General features: G+C 40.0%; 1 pseudogene; it reads left to right on the forward strand.

Moving 5' to 3' along the window:
* Positions 1–6,775: 6,775 nt before the first annotated feature.
* Positions 6,776–7,140, forward strand: LOC113175807 (adenosine 5'-monophosphoramidase HINT1 pseudogene; annotated as a pseudogene).
* The last annotated feature ends 1,176 nt before the right edge of the window (positions 7,141–8,316 follow it).

Consider the following 8,316-nt stretch of genomic DNA (forward strand, 5'->3'; position numbering starts at 1 on the left):
TAGCTAATATTCATGTAAACTTGAGCAACAATTTATGTAGGCTTTGTAAAATGATGTTTAAAAAAGCAAAGATCAGCTTCAGAACTATAATACTTAAGATTTATAAAGAACCCCGCCTTACCTGAGATAAGGCTCTATGTCCCATCTCACTACATGTGAAAGTGACTATGAAGGAAGTAGACCAGATTTCAGTACATTTAAAGTTGTGTCCAAAAGTTAGTTTTTGTCACGATTACCAGGATCTCAAACAGGGGATTATAATGTATAACTCTGCCAAAATTCAAGGTAGCTATTACATAAACTAAATATGTTTTTACCCTAGTTAGTTTTGTTTTGTAGTTTTCTTTTATTTATTTTTTTTTAAAGAGAGAGTGAGGGGGGGGGAGAGAGAGAGAGAGAGAGAGAGAATTTTTTAATATTTATTTTTTAGTTCTTGGCGGACACAACATCTTTGTTGGTATGTGGTGCTGAGGATCGAATCCGGGCCGCACGCATGCCAGGAGAGCGCGCTACTGCTGAGCCACATCTCCAGCCCTGCAGTTTTCTTTTAAATGATCTAAAGATTGCCTGTTAATGTTTTGCAGAGGCACTGATTTAAGAACACACAACCTGGGTTAATTTAAGATAAGGAGTTATCACCTACAGGATAGAGATAGACATTAAAGCCCAGTACTCTTAATATAAGGCTGTTAACTTATTTGCTAGATGTTTAAGATTAAGTTTTAAAATTACAGTTAAATTAAAAGGGCCAAGAAAACCAATATTTGGCTCTTGCCCTCTGAGTCAGTCTGAATCAGGGAATAGGGGACTTCTCCAAAGAGCTTTGAAACTCTGGGCCACATAACCTCTGGATCAGGGAGATTAATGAGATCGCTGGAGGACAAAAGCCAATCAGTGCATTTGCTATGAAGAGGAGGGTCATCAAAAAAGGGAGACATCCCTGATGCTTCCGAGGGAAGCCACATGATCAAGCAAGGCCTGCACCCATCCTAGCGCAAATGGCACTAGCAGCGCAGATGGCACTAGCGGAACTGAGAAGCTGCTGTAAAGTTCCTGAGGACACCCAGGGAAACTCAGCTGACTGTTAACAATAGATAGAAACAAAAGTCAGTTTGACTTGCTTCATCTTAAACACTTAGCAAAGACAGTCAAAGCCAAAACACAACTATTCCTGGGCATTTTAAATTATAATAATAGTTAAATGTAACTTCCAAGAACAAGTAAACTAGAGGCTGCAAAAGAGATTCTTAGACAAGTCTATCAAAAGGGACTGCCAGAGTAGTTTTTAGTTTAAAGCCTACAGCTATTTCTAACCTACACAGGTAGGCTTGGTGTTTACTAGTATGATTATCCAGTCCTAATAACAAAAGTAAAGGTCTCTCTATTAGACACAGAGGTCATACTATTAAAAGGAGTTTGCAAGATCAGATGACATTAAATTATTAAACTATATCTTAAGGGGAAGGACATCTGTAACCCTAAAAGTTAAATGTTGTGTTTACATCCCTGACATTTCTGGCAATGTGACAAATATCCTTAAAGATTTACATGCTCAGATAGAAGCCATGTCCTCAGCAACTTTGTCATGGAAACAATATCTTAGCTCCTGGTTCTCTGGTACTTCCTGGTGGAAAACATTGTTAGTCTCTGTTTTTGTCATCATACTCATTGGCATATTCCTGTGCTGTGGCATTTACTGCTGCATCAATCTGGTTCCAGTACTAATAAATTCTTGTTTCTCTTATAGACCACCCATCACTCAAATGGCCCTCCAGCCTATTACTTCTCAATCGGACTTCTATCATGGACCACTCGATAGACCCGATTTTTAAAGGGGGACTCCAAACTGCTTGCCCCACATTGTCCCTTTTCAGCCTGAAGAATCCAGAAAGATCTTCGCCCCCCTTCCTTACAGCAGTAAGAAGTTCCCCAAATTAGAGGGGGGAATGAAGCCAGATTTAAAGTTAGGTAGTCAGTGTAGTTAGGTAAATCGGGTCTAATATCATATCGAGTGAAATCTAAAATGGAGGCCATGCTGATAATGATTCTGGGAAACACAGGACAACTCATGGAATGTTAATGAAGTCCGGAAAGGCCCTAGGCCAAAGTCCACCCCAAAGAAATGTTAATGGAACCCAGGAAACAGCCCCCAACAGATTTGGAGATAGCCCATCCCAAGAAGTGATAATGAAGTCCTTCCTGCCCATATTACTTGTTTGGCCCACCTGTGTCCCACCCCTCAGGCCTTTCAACCCACATTCCATCACCAAAACTATAAAAAGGGGAGACAACCGCACTTCCACGGATTCCATCTCTTGGGTCCCCTTCTTCCTCTGGGAGAAGTCTTTTCTGCTGTCCTTTAATAAACTTCTAATTTCTACTCTGAAAAAAAATAAATAAATAAACAAAATGAAGTTATTGTGTCAATCTACAATTTAAAAAAACTAAAAAAAAAAAAAAAACCTGATACCAGCCAGGAACAGTGGCATATTCCTGTAATCCCAGTGGCTAGGGAGGCTGAGACAGGAAGATCACAAGTTCAAAGCCAGCCTCAACAAAAGTAAGGCACTAAGCAACTCAGTGAGACCCTGTCTGTAAATAAAGTACAAAATAGGGCTGGGATGTAGCTCGGTGGTGGAGTGGCCCTGGGTTCAATCTCCAGTACTCCACCCTCCCCCACCCCTACCCCCCAAAAAACACTGATACCAGAACTATTTATGATATTCCATGCTGCGCTATTTGAGGTGGTAATGTTTGTTACTTAGTCCTCCTGATTTGTGTTTCATCAAGAATTGGGACCTTTAGAAGATACCTACTGCTCCTTGAGTTTACCCCTAATTTTCCCTGGGTGTGGAGGTAGTGATCATGCTAGCATACCACTGGTAAAATTTCGGGAGGTACTCTCCAATCTGTGGTCATTCTAGGCATCTACTAGCTTTTTGAGTGGTCAGAGGAAACAGTCCCTAATTGTGACTTGGAAACAAGCTCAGTCCCTGTTAGAGGGTGTAGCCTTTGTGCCCTCCTGAAGAGAAGTCATTATACCCAGCACTATTACATTCCAGTGTGAGTTCCCCTGTGTGTATTTTGGAAATTGCAGGGTGTGGTCGTCAAAAGTAGAGGTATGGTGGTCCACTGAAGTGGCACTGGGTAACACGTGGGAAGTGCAGTGCTTCAGTTCTGTCTGGAATGGGCAGGTTGCATGTCAGTGGGGTCACTGTTTAGGGACTACCACAACATGCAAATAAAAAATTATGTCCACAAAGAAATATTCCATTAGGAAAAGTGTGGAGAGGAGTGAGAAGGTCAAGATTCCGTTCAGGGTATATATTCAAGAGCTGTGTGTCATTTGTGATGAGACAACTCTCTGAGACAGTGTGAAAAACACGTGCGTGTAAAAATGATTTAAAAATAAATTGTTATGGAGTTTGGGCAGAGAGTGTGGTGAGAAAGGGACCAGGAACTATTCCACCTCCTCAGGTTCCTCTGGGTCCCTCAGAGTCAGGCAGGTGGTTGAGCTGGTGTCCTGGGACCAGGCCAGGTCCTCTGCCCTCCAGATGCCTGGAATCCCCACTGCGGCTGTGCACTGACCAGGCCCAGACTGTAAAGCACCAGTGAGCCTCTCCCACCACGTGGAGTGGCCTGTTGGAGTCTAGGACACAGCGAGATGCCTGGTCTCCTGGCCTAACCCTGCCAGAATGCCACAGGGGCTTAGAAGACCCGAGAAGGTGTGTAGAAGCCACAAAGCTTGGCCATGCACTAGTCATAGGGGCACATGGATCAGGGCCCTGGTGGGACCACCTGGCTCTCTGCCCATTCAAGCATCCCTAACCTTTTCCTCCCAATGCCAATGGACAATGGCCTCAACCATCCTGGAAGGTGATAGAAGCCTCGGACATTAGGTGGAACTTTTAGAGGCTGAGGGCGGGGAGGGGGGCAGGGCTTGACTTTTGGTTAAGGGCCAACAAGGGGAACTTTAACTGTGAACTGGGGATGGTTAACGGCCGACAGGGTCACCTTAACTGTCAACTAGGGAACTGTTAATGACCGACAGGGGGACATTAACTGTGAAGTAGACTGTTAGCAACCAACAGAAGGACATTAACTGTCCACTAAGGGACAGTTAATGGTCAACAGGACACCTTAACTGTCGACTGGGGATGGTCAGTGGCCCACAGGGGGACCCCTAATGGTCCACTCTACCCCCCAACACAGGCCCGTGCCCTGACGCTTTGAAAGAAGACTTCTGCTACATCTGGACATTCTAGATGTAAAGAGGTTACTGACTATGATAAAGTAGAGCTAGAAAATAACAAGTCTTGTAAATTCCCACTTGTTTAAAAAATTGGAAAAGAAATGTCTTCCGGAAGTGATTTTGAAATGGAGTTGTGAGACCACTCATGCATGTTTGTTCAAGTGCAATAGAGAAATGAAGAAGATGACCGTGAGAGGAAAGAGAAGGTGGTCCTGTTCCAGACTGGTTATATGTAAAAGACATTTTTCCTATTATAACCATTCCTTTGTGTGTGCTCTTTATTCCACATTCCCATATGTGTAGTTGACAACGCTAAGTGCTCTTTTGAAATATCTAGTCTTTCTAGATTTCTAAAGTGCCTGATACATGTTAAAAGGAGAGGTACTGACTAGAAATATCTAGTCTTTCTAGATTTCTAAAGTGCCTGATACATGTTAAAAGGAGAGGTACTGAAATAGAACACATTTTGTACATTTCTTTTTGTTAAAATTCTTATGATTTTTTTTTTTGCGGGGGGCGGGGCGGAAGCCAAACTCCTACTCCTATTGAGTAGTACACATTATATGCTGGTTCTCTGCAGTGCCATACCAGTGTGCTCATAATGAGGGAAGAGTAACCGCTGATGCTATGTCTATACATTTTGTTTTACTTTGCTGTGTACATAGTTCATCTGAAGGAGAAATGAGTCCTAATCTACATGTAGTCTTTCCAGATGTTAAAGAGGTTTCCAGTGTAAGACAATTGTAGAATCAGTAAACAAATTTGTATGTCTTGAGTTAAAATTCCTAGAAATGGTTGTCTTCTGAAAAATTGAGCATTATAGCCCACTGGGTCTATGAAGGGCCAGGATGTTCATATTTTGAAGACATTTTCAAACTAGAAATATTTTTATATTTTTGCAGTTTATTCAAGACTGGATAAACTGAAATCTTGAAACATTTAGTCTATCAAGATGTTGAGAAGTGCCTGATGTATGTTAAATGTAGAGGTAGTAAAATATCACCTTGTAAATACCTTTTTCTTAAAATTAATATAAAATACTGTCATTTGGTAATGGAACTGTTAAACTACCTCTGTGAGCAGTATAGTGCCATCTGTACTTGTTCAGGAGGTGGGAGGGAAGCAATTGCAAAAACTAATATGTTAATGTGTTCATATTTGGACATCTTCAGACACCATTCTCCTGTTTGTTGTGTAGCTTTTGTTTTGCCATGTACATAGTGCAAATGGACAAATGAATCCCAATCTTTCAACATCTAGTTGCTAGATGTTAAAAAGGTTGCCAGTGTCTGACCAAGTAGTTAGGGAAATTAACACATTTTGTAGATTTTATGTTGAAATTCATAGGAAAGCTTGTCCTCTGTACATGACTTCTGGATATGAATTTTTCAAACATCTGTAGGCATTACATATGCCTGTACTTGTTCACTGGCCTGAGAGTAGAGGGATGAAGTGAGGAGGTAAGATTCAAGTACAAAATAGACATGTTAGATGATATCTCAAATTATAACCATTACTAAGTGTGGGATTTTATTTACCAGTGCTGTGTTCATAGTAGACAAATTCTTATGTAGAATATCCAGGCCTCCTATATATATTTATAAGTGTTTGATATATTTATAAGTAGAAGTAATAGAATAAAACTTTTGGTAAATGGCTTTAAATAACTGATGGGAAATACTGTGTTTGGAATTGTTAAACCACCCTGAACAGTACACTGTTTTTACTTGTTCAGTGGGTTGAGGAAGGAAGAAAGGAAGAAGTTGCAAAGGGTGTTTTATTAGTGTGCTACACAATTTTAGCTTACCCATTGCCCTGTGTGTATGTGTATTCCATTTAACTTTGCTGTACTATAAATATTGTGTGTTTACGGAATAAAGTAGTCCTGATTTTATAAATTCTAGTCTATAGATATTAAAGAGATTGCCATTGTATAACAAAATTATCGGAAGTGAAATTGAAGCATCATATTGGAGTGACACATGTGCCTGCATCACATGTGACATAAGAGAGAAGGAAATGGAAGTAATGAAGGATTCTAGTTGCTACCTTGAAGATGCTTTCAGATATAACCGTTGTTAAATGTGCTTAGTTTATCAACACTACTATATAGATAGTTGGGAAACTTAAATCCATTTTTGAAATGCCTACTCTTTCTAGATGTTTAGACGTACACAAAATATGTGCACATCTAAAAACAGAGGTAGTAAATTAAATATTTTGTAGGAAACTTTTTGATAAAATTCATGATGAAATATTGTATTTTGGAAATGGAAAGATCAAAACACTTCTCTGAGCAATGCACGTATTTGTGCTAGTTTTGGGAGCGAGGAGGAAAAGAAAAGGCAATGAGCTTTATACTAATGTGTTTTCTGTGAAGCAAGCTTAAACATTTTCTTTATGTCTATGAGTTTGTTTTACTGTGCTGTGCAAATAGTATATATAAAGGACAAATGAACCTGCAACCTGCTGGCTCTCTCTTGTTGATTGCTCCCCTAGCCACCTTATGGGAGGGAGGCCAAGATGGCAGATGAAATCACCAAAGCTCAGGTCGCCCAACCTGGCAGCAGCACCACCTTCAGGAAGCTCATCTGCAAGGAAATCCCTGCCAAAATCATTTTCTTGCTTTCCATGACACTTCCCCTCAAGCATCAACACATTTTCTGGTGATACCCAAGAAACATATAGCCCAGATTTCTGCTGCAGAAGATGACAATGAAAATCTTCTTGGACATTTAAAGATTGTTGGCAAGAAATGTGCTGCTGATTTAGGCCTGAAGAAGGGTTATCAAATGGTGGTGAATGAGGGTGCAGCTGGGGGACAATCTGTCTAGAATGTCCATCTCTATTTTCTTGGAGGTCAGCAGATGAATTGGCCTCCTGGATAAGCATGTATTGGGGAAAGTTTTCCCTTCTCTAGGTAATGATTATGTTTGAATTTTTCAATATGTTAAGCAGCATGATTATTTTTGCCTGGGTCTGAAGATATTGAGGAAATAATTTCAAACACCTGTACATAAAAAAGACATTGTTGAATGGTTTACAAAAAAAATAAAGGACAAATGAGTCCTAATTAACATCTAGTCTTTCTACACATAAATAATTTGCCAATGTATGATAAAAGGAAAGTTACTAAACTAACATACCATGTTACAATTCATACGAGATTTTTAGCCATCTCTGAGCATTACAGATGCATATATCTGAACTCTGGGTTGATAAGAGATGGGAAGGGGAAGGGTCCTAGGTCAGAATGTTCCTGTTTGGAAAACACTTTCAAATTCTAGCCTTTAAAAACTTTTTGTTGTTGTTGTTTTTTGTTTTGTTTTTGCTTCGAAGTCTAGCCTTTGTTAAGCAAGTTTGTGCAGTTATTTAGTGCTACTGTGTGTGTATGGGAAACTTAAGTCCTTCTTGGAAATATCTAGTCTTTCTAGATGTTTAAAACTGCACAACACATGGTAAAAATATAGGGCTAAAGTGGTGCCCTTTAAATATTTTTTGTTACCATGTAGGAATGATTACCATTTAGTGGAATGGAATTGTTACATTTGATATCTTGGAGAGTTTGTTGAAGGTTCAATGGGTGAGGGGAGGAGAAAATATGCATAAAGATGCATTCTGTGCCCCTTAATTAGTTCAGATTATCTAGCCATTGTTATATGTGCATTATAGTTAACATTGCTGGGTATTAAGTGATAAGTCCTAATGCCCAAAGTATATTAGAAGTAGCAAAATAATCCCTATATAAATACCTTTTTGTTAGTTTTTAGGAAGAAATGTCTTCTGGGAATTAACTTTTTGATTTACTACTTGGAGCTGGGATAGTCCCAAATTTAGTCACTGGAATGGTAAAGAGGGAGAAGAGGAAGGATGAGGGGAAGGGCAGCTCTTTGCTAGTATTTCCATATCTAGAAGATAGCTTTATGCTGAGGGCCATTGCCAAGTAGGATTGACGCATTGAAATTTCCTTGCCAGCGTACCCCATGTTGCTTAGAGGACATTCGCTGGGACATTGCATGTATGCTTTAGTAAGGTGACCTTGCTCAAGGACCAGGGCGGATCCG

The sequence above is a fragment of the Urocitellus parryii genome, chromosome X (genome assembly GCF_045843805.1).
Source record: "Urocitellus parryii isolate mUroPar1 chromosome X, mUroPar1.hap1, whole genome shotgun sequence".
NCBI classification, from domain to species: Eukaryota; Metazoa; Chordata; class Mammalia; order Rodentia; family Sciuridae; genus Urocitellus; species Urocitellus parryii.